At 36.9% G+C, this 21,133-nt stretch overlaps 1 protein-coding gene and 1 pseudogene across 6 annotated transcripts in view; both read right to left on the reverse strand.

The window, feature by feature from the left end:
• The window catches only part of HS2ST1 (heparan sulfate 2-O-sulfotransferase 1), a 310,493-nt gene that overhangs the window by 144,514 nt on the left and 144,846 nt on the right, over window positions 1-21,133 (reverse strand). The window lies entirely within an intron of this gene.
• The window catches only part of LOC143650931 (growth hormone-inducible transmembrane protein pseudogene), a 36,535-nt pseudogene continuing 23,032 nt past the window's right edge, over window positions 7,631-21,133 (reverse strand).

Raw genomic sequence — 21,133 nt, forward strand, 5'->3', positions numbered from 1 at the left:
AATGTAAAACAAAATATTTAATCAGTCTTTAAGAATCACTTAGGTCAGATTATGATGTTATGGTTTTCAAGAGCAGTGAAAAAATGAAGGGCCATGTAGAAGCAAGAGGGACTGAGTATGTTACCTTCTTAAGAAAATATAGATATCATTGTACAAAGAAAGAGAGGATCAATTTACACATTTCTCATGCTCTAAAAATAGGCATTTGTATAAAGAAAACCCTTTTCATAGCATACAATTTAGATATGTTATTCATTGAGTAAGTCAAAAGTAATGTTAAATTGGGTTCATATTTTTCTTCTTTAAAAACGTTCTAGCATCATAGTGCTTGTTTTTAATTGAGAAGAATCAATTCTAATTATACCTAGCCAGAGCCAACAGTTGCAGAATGCTTTAGTCTCTTACATATCCCATTAGGAAGCATTCAGTGTTATCCTAATGAAAGCTTTCCAACAGAACAGTTCATCCTCCCTACTCATGGGAATAAGCAGCCAGATAGACCACTTTCAATGGCAAAGATAAAAGATGAGATAGGAAGTAGCTTTGCCATGGAAACAACTTATAAAATTCTAAACAGATCACTTTCTTCTATTTAAATATAAATGCTGTCTAAAGCAGCTGCTACAATGACTGACAAGTTCTCAATCAAAATCTATCACCATGAGGGTTTCCAACTCAAAATGTGTAACAATATCTGATATTCAACAGAAACAGAAGCTTTAAATACATTTTAAAAATAGTTTAAATAAACTATGTTTCCGTTTAGATACCTAAATGGTAACGTTAGTGGCTAATTTTAAACCTGTATTTAATGAAAGTGTACTTCGATTTTATTCTAGAGAATTATAGAAAAATATCCAAGTTTCTCATCTGCCATGGACTCGTAATTTGAGTTTGTAAACTACCTCTCATGAGAACTATTTAATTCCTCCAGAAAAAATGACTGACATTTACAGAGGGTAGAAAGATAGTGGTTTTTTTTAGTTATTAGCTTTTATACCTCACCCTAAAAAAGTCACATTCCCACAGTAATATATAATCTGAGAATGAAATCAGTAAGCTTTTTGATCAACACGATTTTCTACGTACATAGTTACTAAATGCCATCAGTCATATTCCAAAGAATATAGCATTTGACACAAGATATAAAATATACAACATCAAACAATCTGTCCAGTCCAATCCTGATTTGTACCTCAGACTGAAACAGAACACATCTGTAATTTATCCAGCATAATTTAATGTCATTTTGAGATCAACAAAATTTTATTAAAACACTACTACATGTGAGTCAAATCCCCTGTCCTTGCCTTTAAGCAAGCAGTCTATCACTTAGTAGCTTATTTACAGATGCAGAACTTCTATTTAAATATCTTACTTTCCTAATAACTATAAGTCTTTGTGAGTTCTCTTTTCAGCCTTGATCTTTCCAGGGAGAGCTACCAACTAATTATACCTTAAGCAGAGAAAAAAAAAAAAAAAAAATATATATATATATATGCTACTTTTATATGCTGCCAGTTAGCATGTGGAGCACTACAAATTCCAACAGTATTCCTTCCTTTGCCTAGTGCCAAAATAGGAAAAGCTAGAATTATAAAGCACTAAGATTCTTTCCACAGAATGTGACATATTTTAAATCACATGGAAAGCAACCAGATTTCCAAATATACATACACAAATTATTTTTCTACCGAAGTCCTTAAGTACTTTGAAAGAAGATAAAGTAAATGTAAGGCATATATATATATATATATACACACACACACACACACACAGGTATGTTAACAAAATAAATCTTAAAAACTACAGATTACCAAATAGTTCTCATTTCCAGGAGCTTGTCAGGACCCAGCTAATTCTGGTGTTATATAGGGAAAGGGATAACATTCTGTAATCAAAATGTCTCATGGTGTTCTCTTCCATCAATCTGACCCCCTAAATAATCAAATCCTCTTGATAATCAATTTATAAGATTCTATGGAGAATAAAAAGGATCAAAAAGACACTAAGAGTCTGGGATCAACTTAAAAATATATCCATCGAGAGTCCTAGACTTAAAGATCTGATAACTTAAATACTCAGGCATCACAAGGCTCCTCAGGACTAAGGGAAGGCAAGGTGATTTCCAAAACCCAAAGACCTATATGGATTCCAAGTTTAAAAACATTTTATTATTATTAATAGGAAAACAGGATTTAAGGAGAATAACTAGTTTTTAAATCAACCTCACTAAGTATAATTTACATACAATAAAATGTGTCCATTTCAAATGTACAACATGATGAACTTCAGGGTAAAAAATTAAGATATAGGCTTCTTTTTTTATCGCAGAAAGCTTCCTAAACTCCCTGTGAAGTCAATTTCCCACCCTCAGCCCCAGACAACCAATGATGTCTGTCATTATAAATTAGTTTTGCCTTTTCCAGAATCTTATATAACTTGAATTATACTGTAAGTACGCTTTTGATCTGGCTTCTTTTGTTCAGTTTAATCTTTTGAGATTGACACAGTTTGTTGCACTTATCAGTAGTAGGGTTTTTTTTATTACTGAGTAATACTTCATGTATAAATACACCACAATTTGTTTTTCCAAATTGACTAATTTTTCTTTGAAGAATTTACACATATCATTTTTAGCTCATGACATTCATTGATTACCACAGTTTAACTACTTCCACTGGTTCTTGATAATTAGCTAGGTCAATTACGATGCCTCCCTCCAAAATTTCATGGAAAAGAACCTGTAAACTAGTAGCAGGAGGATAAATAAGACAAGAAGCAGATGCCAAATATGGAGCAAAGTATTCTTAAATGTAGACCAGTAGAGTGAAGTTCTAGTAAATTAAGCTTTATTTAGAGTAGAGAAAAAAGGTGGAGATAGAAGGTGGGGGTAGTTCACCTACTCCTTTGAGCTAAATGATGATTTATAAAAGAATGAGTTCCAATAAGATACCAGACTTCTATAGACAGGATAAACCTTGGAATAAAAAAAGTCCAAAAATAATATTAAAATTATCACTGCCAATTACTAAACATGTACTCTGTGTCAAGCACCATGATATACATTTTACATGCTTCATTTATCCTTTGCTAGTAATTCTGTGGGAAAATCTGAGGCTCAATGAAGTTAAGCAACTTGCACAACTTCACACGGCTGTAAGATCTGAATTCAGGATTTGAGTCTAGGTCTGCTGATGCCAAAGCCTACTGTTAATAGACACAACAGAGATTGAGTCTTATTTCTTTTTGTACTCCTAGCACAATATCTGGACTCTAAACAATGAAATGAATTTAAAAAAACTGATCTGTAATGCAACTCAAGAAAAAGAAAAATCCATTAGGAATAATAAGTCGGTAGGTTTTGGTCATTAGTTAAAGGGACAAAGAAAGGTAGAGTCCTTGGATTTTATTTGCATAGCCTCAAAATATTTACCCCAAGAAATTTATTAATTACAAAGGGAAAGACAGTAACTTTACACTGGAGAAATCTGGCAGAAGCCACTTTAACAAATGATCAAGATCAACATTACCAGCAAATGAGGCACACAGATACCAGGAACCCACAATATGATGTGTTAAGAAAGACATACACAATTTCTGTGGTGTTCTTGTCAAATATGAATCACTTCAGTCCAATTGTGAGAACACTGGACAAACCCAGAATGAAGTCATGAAGGACTAATTCTGAGGACATTTACAGACTTCAAGAGAATAAAGACAAATAACAACTAAATCCAATATGGGATCCTAAATTGGGTCCTGGAGCTTGTGCTCCAGGACATTAGTGGAAAAACTGGTGAAATTCAAATAAGGTCTGTAATTCATTTAATAGTATCATATCAATATTAATTTCCTGGTTTTAATAATTGTTCAATGGTTATGTTAAGATGTTAACATTAGATGAAGCTAGGTAAGAGATCCACTCACAATTGAGTGGGTCACATTTCCACAGAAATAATCAAAAGATCCCACTCAGCAATACCGAATGAGGATTAAAGAACTTTGATTTTCTGGGATACACAATGGTTTCAAACCAGCATAGATGTTTTCCATGGAGATAAGTCTCCACCCATACAAGGTAGGGTTGCTTACTGGAGCCCTTTAAGAGGGAACTGTCCTGGAAAAAGCTTCAAAGTCAACAGACACCACACAGCCAGAGACCTTTGGAGATGCTGAAGAAAAATGCACCCTAGGAAGCCTTATGAAATGAGGAGAGAAAGCTAAAAGATGTTGCCATATGCCTTCCCAGCTGAGAAAGAAACCCCAAATTTCATTGGCCCTTTCTTAGAAGTTAAGGTATCTTTCTCTGGATATTTAGTTTGGATATTTCTATGGCCTTACAACTGTAAACCTGCAACTTAATTAATTCCCTTTTTAAAAGCCATTCCATTTCTGGTATATCGCATTCTGGTAGCTTTAGCAAACTAAAAGACCATCCCTATCCTAGTTCCATCAAATTAGAATCTCTGAAAATGGGCTTGGGCACCAAGATATTGTTTTTAATTCCCCAAGTAATTCTAAGTGAAACCATGCTTGAAAATGACAGCTTTAAGTAGTGAGGGTTTGGGAAAGGGGATAATTTGCAAGGATTTTCAGAAAATCCAGTCAGCAATTTAGAATTCTATGGATAAACAGATAGATACGGGGAAACACTGATTTAAAAAAAGACTTGAGTGCTAGTGTCAGGACCAACCAAGGATGTAAGATTAAAAGCAGAAAGGAGGAATGGCCCATGGGCCAGGTATTTCTAAGGTCAATGGGCAGAGCTCCGCAACTTGGAAAAGATCAAGCTGAGATGCCAGGACTTCTTTTTGGGATACCGACTGTTGGCAGGAATTTAAAATTGGAATGTCCCTCAACCAGACCTCAGAAAATTTTAAATAATGTTAAAGAGGGGACTTCAGAATACATTTCAGCCAACTCAGAGCAACTTATGGATAAGAGGAGGGTGAGCAAAAATTGGACAATCTGTAGAACCTAAAAGGTTCTAAAGCTCTAAAAGGAGAAAAGCTGTAATCCAGGGGTCACTAAAATTAGAAGTCAGGATAAACTACCTAGTGCTTTGGGTGGGATTCAAGAAGTAAGGGTGAATCAGAAATAAAAGCACCCTTGGACAGACTGCAGCAGCCTGGCTTTAGTTCATTTGTATGGCCCAGTAAACCTCAATTTCCAAAACTGAAGGTTCTGCTTTGCTAACAAGTGACTAGCACAAATGTAGGAAAATCCTTTCTAGAAGAAAATACCAACATCTAGGGCTTCAAACTATCTCTCAAATAATTTACAAATGCAATACCCAAAATGTATTAAAAAATAACCAGACAGGGGTTGCAAGGGTAATTCTGTGGTAGAATTCTCGACTGCCATGCGGGAGACCCAGGTTTGATTCCTGGCCCAAGCACTCCCCGCCCCCACAAAAACAAACAAACAAACAAAGCAAAGCAAGCAAAAATTCAACAAATGGTGCTGCAATAACAGGATAGTCACATGGAAAAAGAATGAAATGTGACCCCACCATACAGCATACAAAATAATAATAATAATAATAATAATAATAATAATAATAATAATCACACACATGCAAACAAGAAAAAGCAAGGAAAGGGGTGTGGGGATGACACCAACAATAACATACCTTCCAGGACTGAAGGTATTGGAATTGTCCATCATCTATCATAAATCAATTACTTCTATGTTTTTTAAAGACTAGAAAACTTTGGCAGAGACCTAGAAAATGTTTAGAAAATCGTAAAAAGCAACTAAGCATGTGTGAAAAAGAACAAAGTGGAAATTCTACAAATGAAAAATAAATTATGTAGTAGTTAGGTTCAGGATTCAAATTGGCAGATGATGGTGCCCAGCTGTTCTGCTGCTGTGAACTTAAATCATCAGCACATGAAATTCAGCTATGGCTGATTACATCCGCCCTTGGCTAAGCTGAGTGCCCTTCAAAATGAGTGACATTAATTTAATTAGCCGGAGGTAAGAAGAGAGCTCAGCAGCTCAGCACAGCATAGTACAACTCAGCTCAGAGCCCAGAGCCCATATATACCCAGACTTTTTGGTGAAACAGAAAGGAAGTGCCCCAGGGAATACCATTTGAACCCATGGGCCAGAGAAAGGGCCATCCTCTGAAAAACTATAAATTTGTAACTAAATAAATCCCCTTAATAAAAGCCAGTTCATTTCTGGTACATTGCAATCCAGCAGCATTAGCAAATTAAAACACCAATATTAAAGAATTAAATGGATAAGTTGAAAAGCAAAGTAAACATATCTGAAGAGAGTTATTGAACTAAAAGGTCAAAAAAACTTATGCAGGAAAAAACAGAAAAAAAATTACAAAAGAGAAGAGATATAGAGAATACAATGAGAGTTCTAATATACATTTAAGATGAGTTGAGAACAGAGAGAATGAAAAGCACAGGCAATATTTGAAGAGACAAAGGCTGCCAATTTCCCAAAAGTATTAAGACACTTGGATACACATTCCAGAAGCCGAACCACAAATAACAAGAAAGATGACACCCCATATTAAAGGAAACAATAACAGATATTCTTCAGGAAAAAGAAAAACTATCCCAGAAGAAGTGAAAATGGAAAAGCAACAAAAATGGACAGTAGTGGGGCATCTAATGAATTTTAAAAGATCTCAGACTAGAGTATAAAAAAGTAGTAAGAAAAAAGAAAAAGAAAAAGATGTTTCATTCCCAGAAGTGAAAAAATTCTTCCACCCCATCATCTTGGTTCATGACCACTACAGAGAAATGATTTAAAAATAAATAAAAATACAAAACTAAACTAAACTCTAGAAAAGCAGAGAAAACATACTATGAGATTTCATGGCCCACCTCTCCCCAAGTCCAGCACCAGATTACTTTTAACATGTTGATGGACTGAATTTGAAAGTATTTTGATGAGGATTTTTGCATCTGTATTCAATAAAGAGATTGTTCTGTAATTTTCTTTTCTTGTAGTATCGTTGTTTGGCTTTGGTATCAGGATGATGGTGGCTTCATGGAATGAGTTAGGTAGCTTTCCCTCCACTTCAATTTTTTTGAAGACGTTCAGCAATATTTTTTTTTCACTTTATGCACAAAAAAAATAGAAATTTATACTCTCAAGATGTAGCTACATTTTTCTGATTCCTAAAGGATAAGTCAGCATTTCAGGGTCTAAGAACATATTAGTCTTTTTATCTCTTGGAGTTGAATTCACTGTTCACTGAAGGGTGTCTTTTTTAACTTCAAAATCTTATATAGAAAATGTTCAGTATTCAAGAATTTAGCTCAATCATTTTCAGCTGCAACTGCTACAATAGACAAATCTGTCTCTTTATGGATCAATATATATTATTTAATGCAGAAGCTAGCAGTTGATGAACAGAGCCTTTCTGTCAAACAAAACGAGTAATCTTAGTAAAAATCTGGACTTCATGCAGATTCATCCAATGTCTGAAATTCGTATTTATATTTTCAGTTTTCACATTTGAGTTATCTATCATATTTCTTTTTAAGACACATTTGTTCTTTTTTTAAACTTTTTTTATTAATAAAAACATTAACAAACAAAGCATTAAGATATCATTCCATTCTACATATACAATCAGTAATTCTTAATATCATCACATAGTTGCATATTCATCATTTCTTAGAACATTTGCATCGATTTAGAAAAAGAAATAAAAAGACAACAGAAAAAGAAATAAAACGATAACAGAGAAAAAAAAAGATTATACATACCACAACCCTTACCCCTCGCTTTCATTTACCACTAGCATTTCAAACTAAATTTATTTTAACATTTGTTCCCCCTATTATTCATTTTTATTCCATATGTTCTACTCTTCTGTTGATATAGTAGCTAAAAGGAGCATCAGGCTTAAGGTTTTCACATTCACAGAGTCTCATTGTGAAAGCTATATCATTGTTCAATCATCATCAAGAAACATGGCTACTGGAACACAGCTCTACATTTTCAGGCAATTCCCTCCAGCCTCTCCACTACATCTTGAACAACAAGGTGATATCTACTTAATACGTAAGAATAACCTCCAGGATAACCTCTGGACTCTGTTTGGAATCTCTCAGCCATTGACGCTTTGTCTCATTTTACTCTTTCCCCTTTTGGCTGAGAAGGTTCTCTCAATCCCTTGATGTTAATTCTCAGCTCATTCTAGGGTTTTTCTCAGTCCCTTGATGCTGAGTCTCAGCTCATTCCAGGATCTCTGTCCCTCATTGCCAAGAAGGCCCACACCCCTGGGAGTCATGTCCCACACAGAGAGGGCGAGGGTGGTGAGACTGCTCGTCGTGTTGGCTGGAGAGAGAGGCTACATCTGACAACAAAAGAGGCTCTATTGGGGGTGACTCTTAGGCCTAAATTTTAAGTAGACTTGACCTATCCTTTGTGGGGTTAAATTTCATATGAAAAAACCCCAAGACTAGGGGCTCAGCCTATAGCTTTGGTTGTCCACACTGCTTGTGAGAATATCAAGGATTCAACCTGGGGAAGTTGAATTTCTCCCCACTCTCACCATTCCCCGAAGGGGGCTTGCAAATACTTTTCCAGTCACTGATCAAATCATTCTGGGATTCATCGGGGGATCACTCTGGACAAACCAACAAAATCTCATGTGCTACCTGAGATTCCAAGTACTCATGACATTCAATCAAACTATCTACATGAGTTATATTAGGAAATGCTCTAGTCAAAATATAAATTTTGTAACAAATAAACATTTTTTGCTTTAGTCTCACACATCAGGTGACATTTTAAAGTATTAATTATCATCTATTTTCAGCACCCTGCAATAATGACATTCCTTTGTTCTTCCTCATGCCAAAACATTTTTTAAATTTGTACATTGTACATTTCACTATTATTATACACTCTAGGCATTCCTAGATTATACCATCTCGATCTTTAACATCTGTCTTTCTTTCTCATTTCATTTCTGTCCCCAGCCCTTCTCCCTCTATCATTCTCACATGCAGCTTCATTCAGTGTTTTAACATAATTACATTACAGTTAGGTAGTATTGTGCTGTCCATTTCTGAGTTTTTGTATCCAGTCCTGTTGGACAGTCTGTATCCCTTCAGCTCCAATTACCCACTATCTTACCGTATTTCTATCTCCTGATGGTCTCTGTTACCAACGACATATTCCAAGTTCATTCATTAATGTCAGTTCATATCAGTGAGACCATACAGTATTTGTCCTTTAGTTTTGAGCTAGTCTCACTCAGCATAATGTTCTCAATGTCCATCCATGTTGTTACATACTTCATAAGTTTATTCTGTCTTAGAGCTGCATAATATTCCATCGTATGTATATACCACAGTTTGTTTAGCCACTCGTCTGTTGATGGACATTTTGGCTGTTTCCATCTCTTGGTAATTGTAAATAATGCTGCTATAAACATTGGTGTGTAAATGTCCATTTGTGTCCTTGGCCTCGTGTCCTTTGAGTAGAGACAGCATATAGATGGGTCCTGTTTTTTAGTCCATTCTGCCAGACTGTCATTTGATTAGAGAGTTTAATCCATTAACATTCAGTGTTATTACTGCATGGGTAGAACTTTCTTCTACTATTTCGCCTTCTGGATTTTATATGTCATATCTAATTTTCCTTCTTTTTACCTTTACTCATACTCTTCCTTTCTACACACTTCTCCACACCTCTCTCTTCTGTCTTCGTATCTGTCTCTAGTGTTTCCTTTAGTATTTCTTGTAGAGCTGGTCTCTTGGTCACAAATTCTCTCAGTGATTTTTTTGTCTGAAAATGTTTTAATATCTCCCTCATTTTTGAAGGACACTTTTGCTGGATATAGAATTCTTGGTTGGCAGTTTTTCTCTTTTAATAATTTAAATATATTATCCCACTGTCTTCTCGTCTCCATGGTTTCTGCTGAGAGATCTGCGCAGAGCCTTATTGGGCTTCCCTTGTATGTGATGGATTGCTTTTCTCTTGCTGCTTTCAAGATCCTCTCTTTCTCTTTGACCTCTGACATTCTGATTATTAAATGTCTTGGAGTATGTCTATTTGGATCTATTCTCTTTGGGGTACGCTGTACTTCTTGGATCTGTAATTTTAAGTCTTTCATAAGAGTCGGGAAATTTTCAGTGATAATTTCCTCCATTAGTTTTTCTCCTCCTTTTCTCTTCTCTTCTCCTTCTGGGACACCCACAACACGTATATGCGTGCACTTCATATTGTCTTTCAATTCCCCGAGTCCCTGCTCATATTTTTCCTTTTTCTTCCCTATAGTTTCTGTTTCTTGTTGGATTTCAGATGTTCTGTCCTCCAGTTTTGAAATCCTATGTTCTATCTCTCGAAATCTACCATTGTAGGTTTCCATTGTTTTTTTTCATCTCTTCTACTGTGTCTTTCATTCCCAAAAGTTCTGTGATTTGTTTTTTCAGACTTTCAGTTTCTTCTTTTTGTTCTTTCCTTGCCTTCTTTATATCCTCCCTCAATTCATTGATTTGGTTTTTGATGAGGTTTTCCATGTCTGTCCATACATTCTGAATTAATTGTTTCAGCTCCTGTATGTCATTTGAATTGTTGGTTTGTTCCTTTGACTGGGCCCTATCTTCAATTTTCCTTAGTGTGATTTGTTATTTTTTGCTGGCGTCTAGGCATTTAGTTACCTTAATTAGTTTATTCTGGAGTTTGCTTTCACTTCTTTTATCTAGGGTTTTCTTGCTGGATGAATTTGTTGTCTATCTGTTCTTTGACATTCCGTTCAGCTTTATCTGGACCTTTAGCTTAACTTTTGTTTAACAGAGGAGAATTTTTCAGTTCTTGTTTTCTTGTTTCTTGCCCTGCTTGTGTGGTGCCTTCCTCCCCCCCTACACACACACTTAGGAGGGTCTACTTAGATATTATATACCCCAGTCAGATTTTCCCAGACCAAACTGGCCTCCTATCAGGAGGAAAGAGTCACCTGCATTGGTTTTCCCTGAAGTTGAGACCCAGCAGGTTGAAAGACTTTCCTGTGAAGTCTCTGGACTCTGTTTTTCTTATCCTGCCCAGTATGTGGCGCTTGTCTGACTGCAGGTCCCACCAGCATAAGGTGATGCGGTACCTTTAACTTTGGCAGACTCTCCCTGCTGGGGGCGTGGTGGAGACAGAGGAGAGTTTGTAGGCTGATTTTAATGGCTTCAAATTACCAAGCCCTGGTGTCTGAATTCCTTGATGGAGGGATTCCACTTAGGTGGGGCTTCACCCCTCCCCTGGGGAAGGCACAAGCTCCAGATAAGCCCCCAAAAGAGCTCACTTCTGCCTATGCCTGGGGCAGTTGCAGCCTGGAAAGTCCTGCCACTGTATCCAGAGGCAGTCCAGCCTTTGTAGATACACAGCCACAAAAAACCTGTTTCCTTCTTTTTTTTCCCCCTTTTTCTGTCAGTCCTGCCCCCTTGGCGCCAGGGCAAAAATGAGCAACCTCCGCTTTGATCGGGTTCACCTAAGCTGGGGGCCTATTTTTAGTAGTCAGAATTTGTTAATTAGTTCCACAATTGGCGTTTGATTGTGCCCAGCCCCTGCTGCTGGTAAAGTCCTTTCCTTTCCCCTCTGGGAAGCAGCCTATGAGGGAGGAGCGCTGGCTGCCGCAGCTTTGGAAAGTCACGGTTTTGGTGGGTGCTCGCAGCCGGTCCAGCTGGTCCAGACTGGGGTACGCTGTGTGTCTGGTCACTGACGTGGCCCCAGGAGCTGTTCTGTACTGTTTCTGGTTATTTGGTAGTTGTTCTGGAGGACAAACTAAAACGCGCACGTTGTTAAGCCGCCATTTTGACCCGGAAGTCCACTTTGAGCAATACTGATACTAATTCTTTCTTGAATGCTTGGTAGAATTCACATGTGAAGCCATCTGGTCCTGGACTTTTCTTTTTGGGAGCTTCCTGATGACTGGGTTCAATCTCTTTACTTGTGATTGGTTTTTTGAGATCATCTATTCCTTCTTGAGCCAATGTTGGTTGGCTCATGCCTTTCTAATAAGTTGTCTATTTCACCTACATTTTCCAGTTTATTGGCATATAGTTGCTCACAGTATCCTTTAATAACCTTTTATTTCTGTGGGGTCAGTTGTTATGCCCCTTCTTCCATTTATGATTTTATTTACTTGCATCCTCTTTTTTTTTTGGTCAGCCTAGCAAAGGATCCATCAATTTAACTGATTTTCTCAAAGAACCAACTTCTGATTTTGTTGGGTTTTTTTATTGTTTTTATATTCTCAATTTCATTTATTTCTTCTCTGATCTTTGTAATTTATTTCCTTTTGCTTGCTTTGGGGTTAGCATGCTGTTCTTTCTCTGGTTTTCCAAGCGAACAGTTAATTCCTTGATTTTTGCTTTCTCCTTTTTTAATATAGGCACTCCAGGCAACAAGTTTCCCTCTCAGCACTGTCTTTGTTGCATCCCATAAATTTTGATATGTTGTGTTTTCACTTTCATTTGCCTCAGTATTTGAAATGATTTCTCTTGTAATTTCTTCCTTGACCCAATGGTTGTTAAAGAGTGTGTTGTTTAGCCTCTATATGTTTGTGAATTTTCTGATGCTCAACTTGTTATAGATTTCCAACTTCATTCCATTATGATCTAAGAAAGTGTTTTACATAATTTCAATCTTTTTAAATTTATTGAGACTTGCTATGTGATCCAGCATATGATCTATCCTGGAGAATGATCCATGAACATTTGAGAAAAATGTGTATCCTGCTGTTATGGAGTGTAATGTTCTGTAAATGTCTGTTAAGTCTAGTTCATTTATTGTATTATTCTAAATCTGTCTCCATACTGATCCTCTGCCTACATGTTTTATCCATTTTTAAGAGCAGGCAATTGAAGTCTCCAACTGTTATGGTAGAGGAATCTACTTCTTTCTTCAGTGTCGTGAATATTGCCTTATGTACTTTGAAGCAGACTGGCTTGCTGCATAAATATTTATGATTGTTATGTCCTCTTGTTGAATTGTTCCTTTTATTAATCTTTCTATACTTTCTCCTTTTATTAATATATAGTACCCTTCTCTTTTTTAATTGTTTTACATTTGAAATCTAATTTGTCAGATATTAATATAGCTATCCCTGATCTTTTTTGGTTGTTGTTTGAATAAATATCTTTTTCCAACCTTTGACTTTCGACTTATTTCTGTCCTTGGATCTAAAGTGAGTCTCCTGTAGATAGCATATAGATGGGTCCTGTTTCTTAATCCATTCTGCCAGTCTGTCTTTTGAGTGGTGAGTTTAATCCATTAACATTTAATGTTATTACTGAAAAGGCAGTACTTTCTTCCACCATTTTGTCTTTTGGACTTTATGTCATATATAATTTTTTTCCTCTATTTATCTTTACTGATACTCTTCATTTCTATACTTTCTCCAGACCACTCTCTCCTGCCTTTTCCTATCTACCTATACTGCTCCCGTCAGTATTTCTTATAGAGCTGGTCTCTTAGTCACAAATTCTCTCAGTGATTGTTTGTCTGAAAATATTTTAATGTCTCTTTCTTCTTTTCTGACAAATCTGCTAATTTTTACTTTACCAAGTAAATTTAAAAATAGATAAAATATTTTAATTTTTATAGCACAACCTTAGTTTTCATATTCATTAAAACATTTCACATTACTCAAGCATGAGAATTGGAAATCTGTGTGCTTATTTGGAAGAGAACTACTGAATTTATTCTCTAGAAGAAAAAGCAGACCTGAAGGATGGCATTATACTGGAATATTTTAAACCTGTTGGCATGTTCTTATCTTCTAAACGTCAACAAAAGTTGGTTGTACAAACTATTTAAACAATATCTGCCACTGTTAAACAAGCTAGATATCTGAAGTATTAGAGAAGCCAGAAGATATGGCCCTTCATTTCTTTCTGTGGCTTCCAGTTGCTAGCATACTAGCAACTCACATAAATATATTTAATGTATCCATATAGATTCCCATCATCAAATTATGGGATATTTTTTACCTTCATATAATGGTTCTACTTCGGCACACCTGATCACTGTCTGGGTGTCATACAGGAGGAACATGCTAAAAAGAACCAATCTACTCTAAATTGCCACTGAGGACAGAGTGGCACCAGCAATTGTGGTGGGTGCAACATATATAGATCCCAGTGAGGACACAAAGGCGAGAGCTAGGCCCACTCCCAGCAGTGTGCCCATGTTCATAAACTTCTCACTGGGAGCACATATGGCCATAATAGAGGGTCTGCCTACAGTGCCAGCTGTATACCAAGCAGCACTGATGAGAAGAGGGCCCCTGAGTATTGTCAGAGGAGCCACCATTGACCCATCACACCAGAATGCAGCAACAAAGCAAGATGCTTTCAGTCAGGGCTCTGGTCATAGGGTATCCATCGTATCAGCATTCCAGCTCCAGTCATGGTTACAAAGGTTGCACCTTCTCACCCAAAAGCCTCTCATCATGAAGTTTATGAGAATAGGAGATCTGATCATTGCCAAGGTATACAAAGCTGTTCAACCAATACTTCTGCTAAGTACATGTAGCAGAATTCTATCCTTCACATACTGAGGCCAAATTACAGCATTTTCAATAGCTCCAATCTCATTAGACATTCCCAAGCCACAGTAGCACAATGCTCCAAGACCAGCAGCAAACCATCTTCCCATCTGATCAACCTTAAATATTTTTTCTATTGGTTCCAATGCTGTATCTTTGAGTACTTGGCCAGTTTTTCCATGCCAGATGCCAATTCTTGTCTTGCTGGAATACTCCCTGTTAAGTTTTAAGAGCCACTGATTCTCCGTGATGGAATTCCTCAGATCAGGGGAGGCCTTGATGAAAGCCAGGTGGGAAACCCTGGAAGGCAGTGTCTGGAGACACAATAAACCTTGCTATCAGCATGATGGTGCACCAGATTTACCAAGCAGATCTGAAATGCTTGGTGCCCAGTCACCTCTACCACATAGGTTCCCTTCCAAGTCGCCAAAATGCACCACAGCCCAACCTTCCCTGGTCTTCTACCTAACTTACTACATCTGCACACACAGGCCCTGTCTTCCTCTCACTTATGAAGGGCAGTTTTGCTAGGTACAGAATTCTTGGCTGGCAGTTTTTTTTCTTTCAGAATCTTAAATATATCATACCACTACCCTCTTGCCTCCATGGTTTCTGCTCAGAAATCATACAGTCTTATAGAGCTTCTCTTGTATGTGATGGATTGCATTTCTCCTGCTGCTTCCAAAATTCTCTCTTTGCCTTTGACATTTGACAAGCTAATTAGTGTCTTGGAGTATGTCTACCTGGATCTATCCTGTTTGGGGTACGCTGCACTTCTTGGATCTGAAATTTTATGTCTTTCATAAGAGATGGGAAATTTTCAGTGATTATTTTCTCTATTAGTCTTTCTCCTCCTTTTCCCTTCTCTTCTTCTTCTGGAACACCTACAACAAGTACATTTGTGTGCTTCATGTTGTCATTCAATTTCCTGAGATCCTATTCATATTTTTCCATTCTTTACTCTGTATTTTCTTATATGTGTTGGATTTCGGATGTCCACTCCTCTAGTTCACTAATCCTTTCTTCTGCCTCTTCAAATCTATTGTTGTAGGTTTCCATTTTTTTCATCTTTCCTATTATACCTTTCATTCCCATAATTTCTGCAATTTGTGTTTTTTCAAATTGTTGAGTTCTTCTTTATGTTCACCAAATGTCTTCTTTATATCCTCCTTCAACTTGTTGATTTCATTTTTTTGTATGAGATTTTGCATGTCTGTTCGAATATCCTGAATTAGTTGTTTCAACTCCTGTATCTCATTTAAGTGTTGGTTTGTTCCTTTGACTGGGCCATATCTTCAATTTCCCTAGTATGATTCTTTTTTTTTTTTTTTTTTTTGCTGGCATCTAGGCATTTGATTACCTTAAACAGTTTATTCTGGAAGTTATTTTCACTTTTACCTAGGGTTTTCTTCCAAGATGACTTTGTTCTCTATCTGTTCTTTGACATTCAGTTCAACTTACTCTAGACCTCTAGCACAGCTTCTGTTTAACTGATCAGAATTTTTCAATTCTTGTTTTTCTGTTTCTTGCTCTGCCTATATGGAGACTTTTTTTTGAGGAGGAGGAGGAGGAGGATCTCCTCAGATGTTATAGACCCCAGTCAGATTTTCCCAGACCAGATAGGCCCACGTTTCAGAAGGAGAGAGTAGCCAGCATCAGTTTTCCCTGAGGGTGAGACCCAGCAGGTTGTCAGACTTTCCTATGAAGCCTCTAAACTTTGTGTTTTTCCTATCCTGCCCAGCATATGGTACTCTTCTGCCCTCAGCTTCTCACCAGTTTAAAGTGATGTGGTGCCTTTAATTTCAGCAGACTCTCTCTACCAGGGGCATGGTTGAAACAGAGGTGAAGTAGCAGGTGGGCTTTGATTGCTTCTGTTTTTCAGCCCCAAGGGCCTGAATTCTTGAAGGAAGGATTCCATTTGATCTGGGCCCTGCCCCCCTTTTCTTGGGGAAGATATACCCTTTAGGGACCTTACTAGTTACTTTCTCTCTCAGACTTGCCTTAGATCCACTCTTGCCTGGGGCAGTGCTGGAGCCCGAGAGTGCTTGCAGTTCTATCTAATGAGTTCTTTATAGGATTTCAGCCATTCCACTTCATCCAGACTGGTGTACACTGTGTATCCAGTCACTGATTTTCCCCTAGCAGTTGTTTTGTATTGTTCTTGGCTACTTACTTCAGATTAATTTTAATAAAAACCTTAGAGCAGACATAAAATTTGCCTTCAAAGGAATAATCTAAAACCTCATTTGTGACTTTGATGTTTAGATCTTGAAACACATTTTACCAAACCAATGAAGTTATATAAATGGTTTATATGTCAGATCCCCAGGTCACTACTTAAAAACATATTTCACCTATAAATTGCTTGTTTCAATGACTCTGATATAGCACTATTGTACTCAAGTAAAACAAACAAACAAATAAAAAAAAAACATGAGAAAATGTTTTAGAGCTTCAATGTCAGGAAATCTTTTTCTCAATTGCTCAGGCACTGAACTGTCTCTTTTCTTATTTTACTTACCTCATACCCTTATGTAGCATCAGAATAATTCTACGGCTGGACCAGGATACAGGGATAGGTGTCGTTGCTCATACCTAAAAAGGGTTTGTTCTGCTCTTGGAATAATACACAGTTAAGTAGGTGCAGGGGCAAAGAAGTTTGTACTCATTAAGGGGAACAGAATGATGAGGTCATGGGAAAAATGAACTTTAAAAAAAGCAGTTCTGTTTTTATCTTAAAACAAGCAAGCAAACAGATATTCCTGCCTAAAGGATACACGTGTCAAGAAACCATATATTAAAATAAGCTTACATGGTATTCTTACAAAGAAGAATTATTTTTATTCCATTTCTTCAGCCAAAAATACAGTTTTCTATTACTCAGCTATCCAGCTGGTACTTATGATTTCATGTTTTAGTCTCTGCATGAATAAGAAAGTGTTAAATTTGTTTATGGCATTCTTTTTTTAAAAAAAATTTTATTGCAATAATTCATATATAAAATTTGCCATATTAACCGCTTTTAAGTGCACAATTCAGTGGTACTACTACATTCAAAATGCTGTGCAACCATCATCACCATCCATTAACAAAACTTTTCTATCATTTGAAACAGAAACTCTGGACCCATTAAACAATAACTCCCATTATTCCCTCTCCATGTCCATGTAACCTCTAATTTTCTTTCTCTATATACGGATTTGTATATACTAGAACCATCATATAAGTGGAATGATTCAATCTCTTTCCTTTTGTATCTGGCTTATTTCATTAGCATAACACTCATTTTTAAAATGGCTATAATTAAATTTCCAAATACAAGATTTCTTAAATCTTTGTTCTTTCATAACAAACTTTAAAAGCAAAGACACAGCATTCAACAGAAAGACAGGAACTAAGAAGACCCACTTATGTTTCAAAAATTGGAGAAATAGGAAATCTGAAGACAACCTAAGTCAAAAACATACAAACACCCATAACATTTTTGCCAGGATTTCAAAAATTCTACTTCCAAAAAGCATATAAATACTTCCAAAAGCATATAAATACTTTGGATGTGATACAAACACTCCACCTGAATGAAACCCACAGTGTAAGAAATATAATGAAATAGTTACATATTAATGAACTATTTTGAAAAAATAAAGATCTTAAAATTCTTTTCAAAGACTAAATAAAGAACTACGATTTTACTAGCAAAGTAAGCAAATGTCTCCTGTTAACTGGTTTAATATTGTATTCTCAAGAATGATCTTAAAAAAAAAAAGTTCAAGAATCGATTAGGTAAATTCGGAATACTATGCTTTAACAAATAAGGTAATACAATTTACTAAATCTCGCTTTCAAAAGGAACCAGAGGGCCCATGCTCAAATAAAGTGCTTGTGTGTTAGAATTCTAGACTCCAAAGAATGAAATGCATTTTTATTTTTTGAAATGATCCAAAATAAAGTTCAATAAGAAAGATTTGTACCATGGGTTAAAACATAAAGAACAAAAAGCAGTAACAACAGTATTCTTTCTATTTCTTTCAATGAGACAAATTTTATTTCTATATTTAATAAAACACACATAGTGTCTACAAAGTGCCAAGAACTTCTCTAACTACTTTACTCATTAATTCAGTCCTCATAAACCCTATAAGGTAAGCACTATAATTACCAATATTATACAGAACCAGATATTGAGGAACAGAAAAGTTATCTAACTTGCTTAATGTCAAACATAGGCATCTTAAGCCCAGGCAGTCCTGGCACAAGAAACAGACTTCTTTCCGCTGCCTCTCGATGTTGATAAGCATTTCTAGGTGATTGTCTGAAACTTTTGCTATTATTGCTTTCAAGAAGATATTATTACTTCCGGAGAAGATGGCGGCTTAGTAAGACGCGCGGGTCTTAGTTCCTCCTCCAGAAAAACAACTAAAGAAACAGAAACAATACGAAACAGCTCCCGGAGCCACGACAGAGACCAAAAAGACAGCGTACCCCATTCTGGAACAGCTGAACGGGCAGGGAGAATCTGCTGCGGTGAGATACCCAAGGGGCGCGCGTTTTCCCGGCCAGGGCGACTGGCAACTGGGGTCCCCTCCACGCACGTGGCTCCCCGGTCTGACTGGGAACGTTGGATAGCGGGGCCCTCCCGTCACGCTTGGCGTTTCGGGCCAGCTGGGCAATTAGGACCGGCACTCTCCCAAGCCGCGGTGGCCAGCGAACCCCCTCCACGCGCGGTTTCCCGGGCCGACTGCCGTGCAGACAGACGAGCGCCACGAGGGCCACCTACTGGGCAGGAAAAGAAAAACAGAGCCCAGAGATTTCACAGAAAAAGCTTTCAACCAGCTGGGTCCCACACCCAGGGAAATCTGATCAAATGCCCAGACACCAGCAGAAAATAATGGATGACGCTCGGAAAATTGAAGATATAGCCCAGTCAAAGGAACAAACCAATAGTTCAAATGAGATACAGGAGCTGAGACAACTAATGCTGAATATACGAACAGAAATGGAAAAACTCTTCAAAAACCAAATCAATAAATTGAGGGAGGACATGAAGAAGGCAAGGAATGAACAAAAAGAAGAATTGGAAAGTCTGAAAAAACAAATCACAGAACTTATGGGAATGAAAGATACAGTAGAAGAGATGAAAAAAACAATGGAAACCTACAATGGTAGATTTCAAGAGACAGAGGTTAGGATTAGTGAACTGGAGGATGGAACATCTGAAACCCAAAAAGAAACAGAAACTATAGGGAAAAGAACGGAAAAATATGAGCAGGGACTCATGGAATTGAATGATAATATGAACCACACAAATATATGCGTTGTGGGCGTCCCAGAAGGAGAAGAGAAGGGAAAAGGAGGAGAAAAACTAATGGAAGAAATTATCACTGAAAATTTCCCAACTCTTATGAAAGACCTAAAATTACAGATCCAAGAAGTGCAGCACACCCCAGAGAGAATAGATCCAAATAGACGTTCTCCAAGACACTTACTAGTCAGAATGTCAGAGGTCAAGAGAAAGAGAGGATCTTGAAAGCAGCACGAGAAAAGCAATCCATCAAATACAAGGGAAACTCAATAAGCCTATGTGTATATTTCTCAGCAGAAACCATGGAGGCGAGAAGACAGTGGGATGATTTATTTAAATTACTAAAAGAGAAAAACTGCCAACCAAGAATTCTATATCCAGCAAAATTGTCCTTCAAAAATGAGGGAGAAATTAAAACATTCTCAGACAAAAAGTCACTGAGAGAATTTGTGACCAAGAAACCAGCTCTGCAAGAAATACTAAAGGTAGCACTAGAGACAGATATGAAAAGACAGAAGAGACAGGTGTGGAGAAGAGTGTAGAAAGAAGGAAAATTAGATATGACATATAAAATCAAAAAGGCAAAATGGTAGAGGAAAGTACTATCCAAACAGTAATAACACTAAATGTTAATGGACTGAACTCCCCAATCAAAAGACATAGACTGGCAGAATGGATTAAAAAACAGGATGCTTCTATATACTGTCTAGAGGAAACACATCTTAGACCCAAAGATAAACATAGGTTGAAAGTGAAAGGTTGGGAAAAGATATTTCATGCAAATAATAACTAGAAAAGAGCAGGAGTAGCTATACTAATATCCAACAAATTAGACTTCAAATGTAAAACAGTTTAAAGAGACAAAGAAGGATACTATCTACTAATAAAAGGAACAATTCAACAAGAAGACATAACAATCATAAATATTTATGCACCGAACCAGAATGCCCCAAAATATGTGAGGCAAACACTGCAAATACTGAAAAGGGAAATAGACACATCTACCATAATAGTTGGAGACTTCAATTCCCCACTCTCATCAATGGACAGAACATCTAGACAGAGGATCAATAAAGAAACAGAGAATTTGAATATTACAATAAATGAGCTAGATTTAACAGACATTTATAGGACATTACACCCCATAACAGCAGGATACACCTTTTTCTCAAATGCTCATGGATCATTCTCAAAGATAGTCCATATGCTGGGTCACAAAGCAAGTCTCAACAAATTTAAAAAGATTGAAATCATACACAAAACTTTTTCAGATCATAAAGGAATGAAGTTGGAAATCAACAATAGGC

This window comes from Tamandua tetradactyla, chromosome 11 (genome assembly GCF_023851605.1).
Source record: "Tamandua tetradactyla isolate mTamTet1 chromosome 11, mTamTet1.pri, whole genome shotgun sequence".
In the NCBI taxonomy this organism is placed as follows: domain Eukaryota; kingdom Metazoa; phylum Chordata; class Mammalia; order Pilosa; family Myrmecophagidae; genus Tamandua; species Tamandua tetradactyla.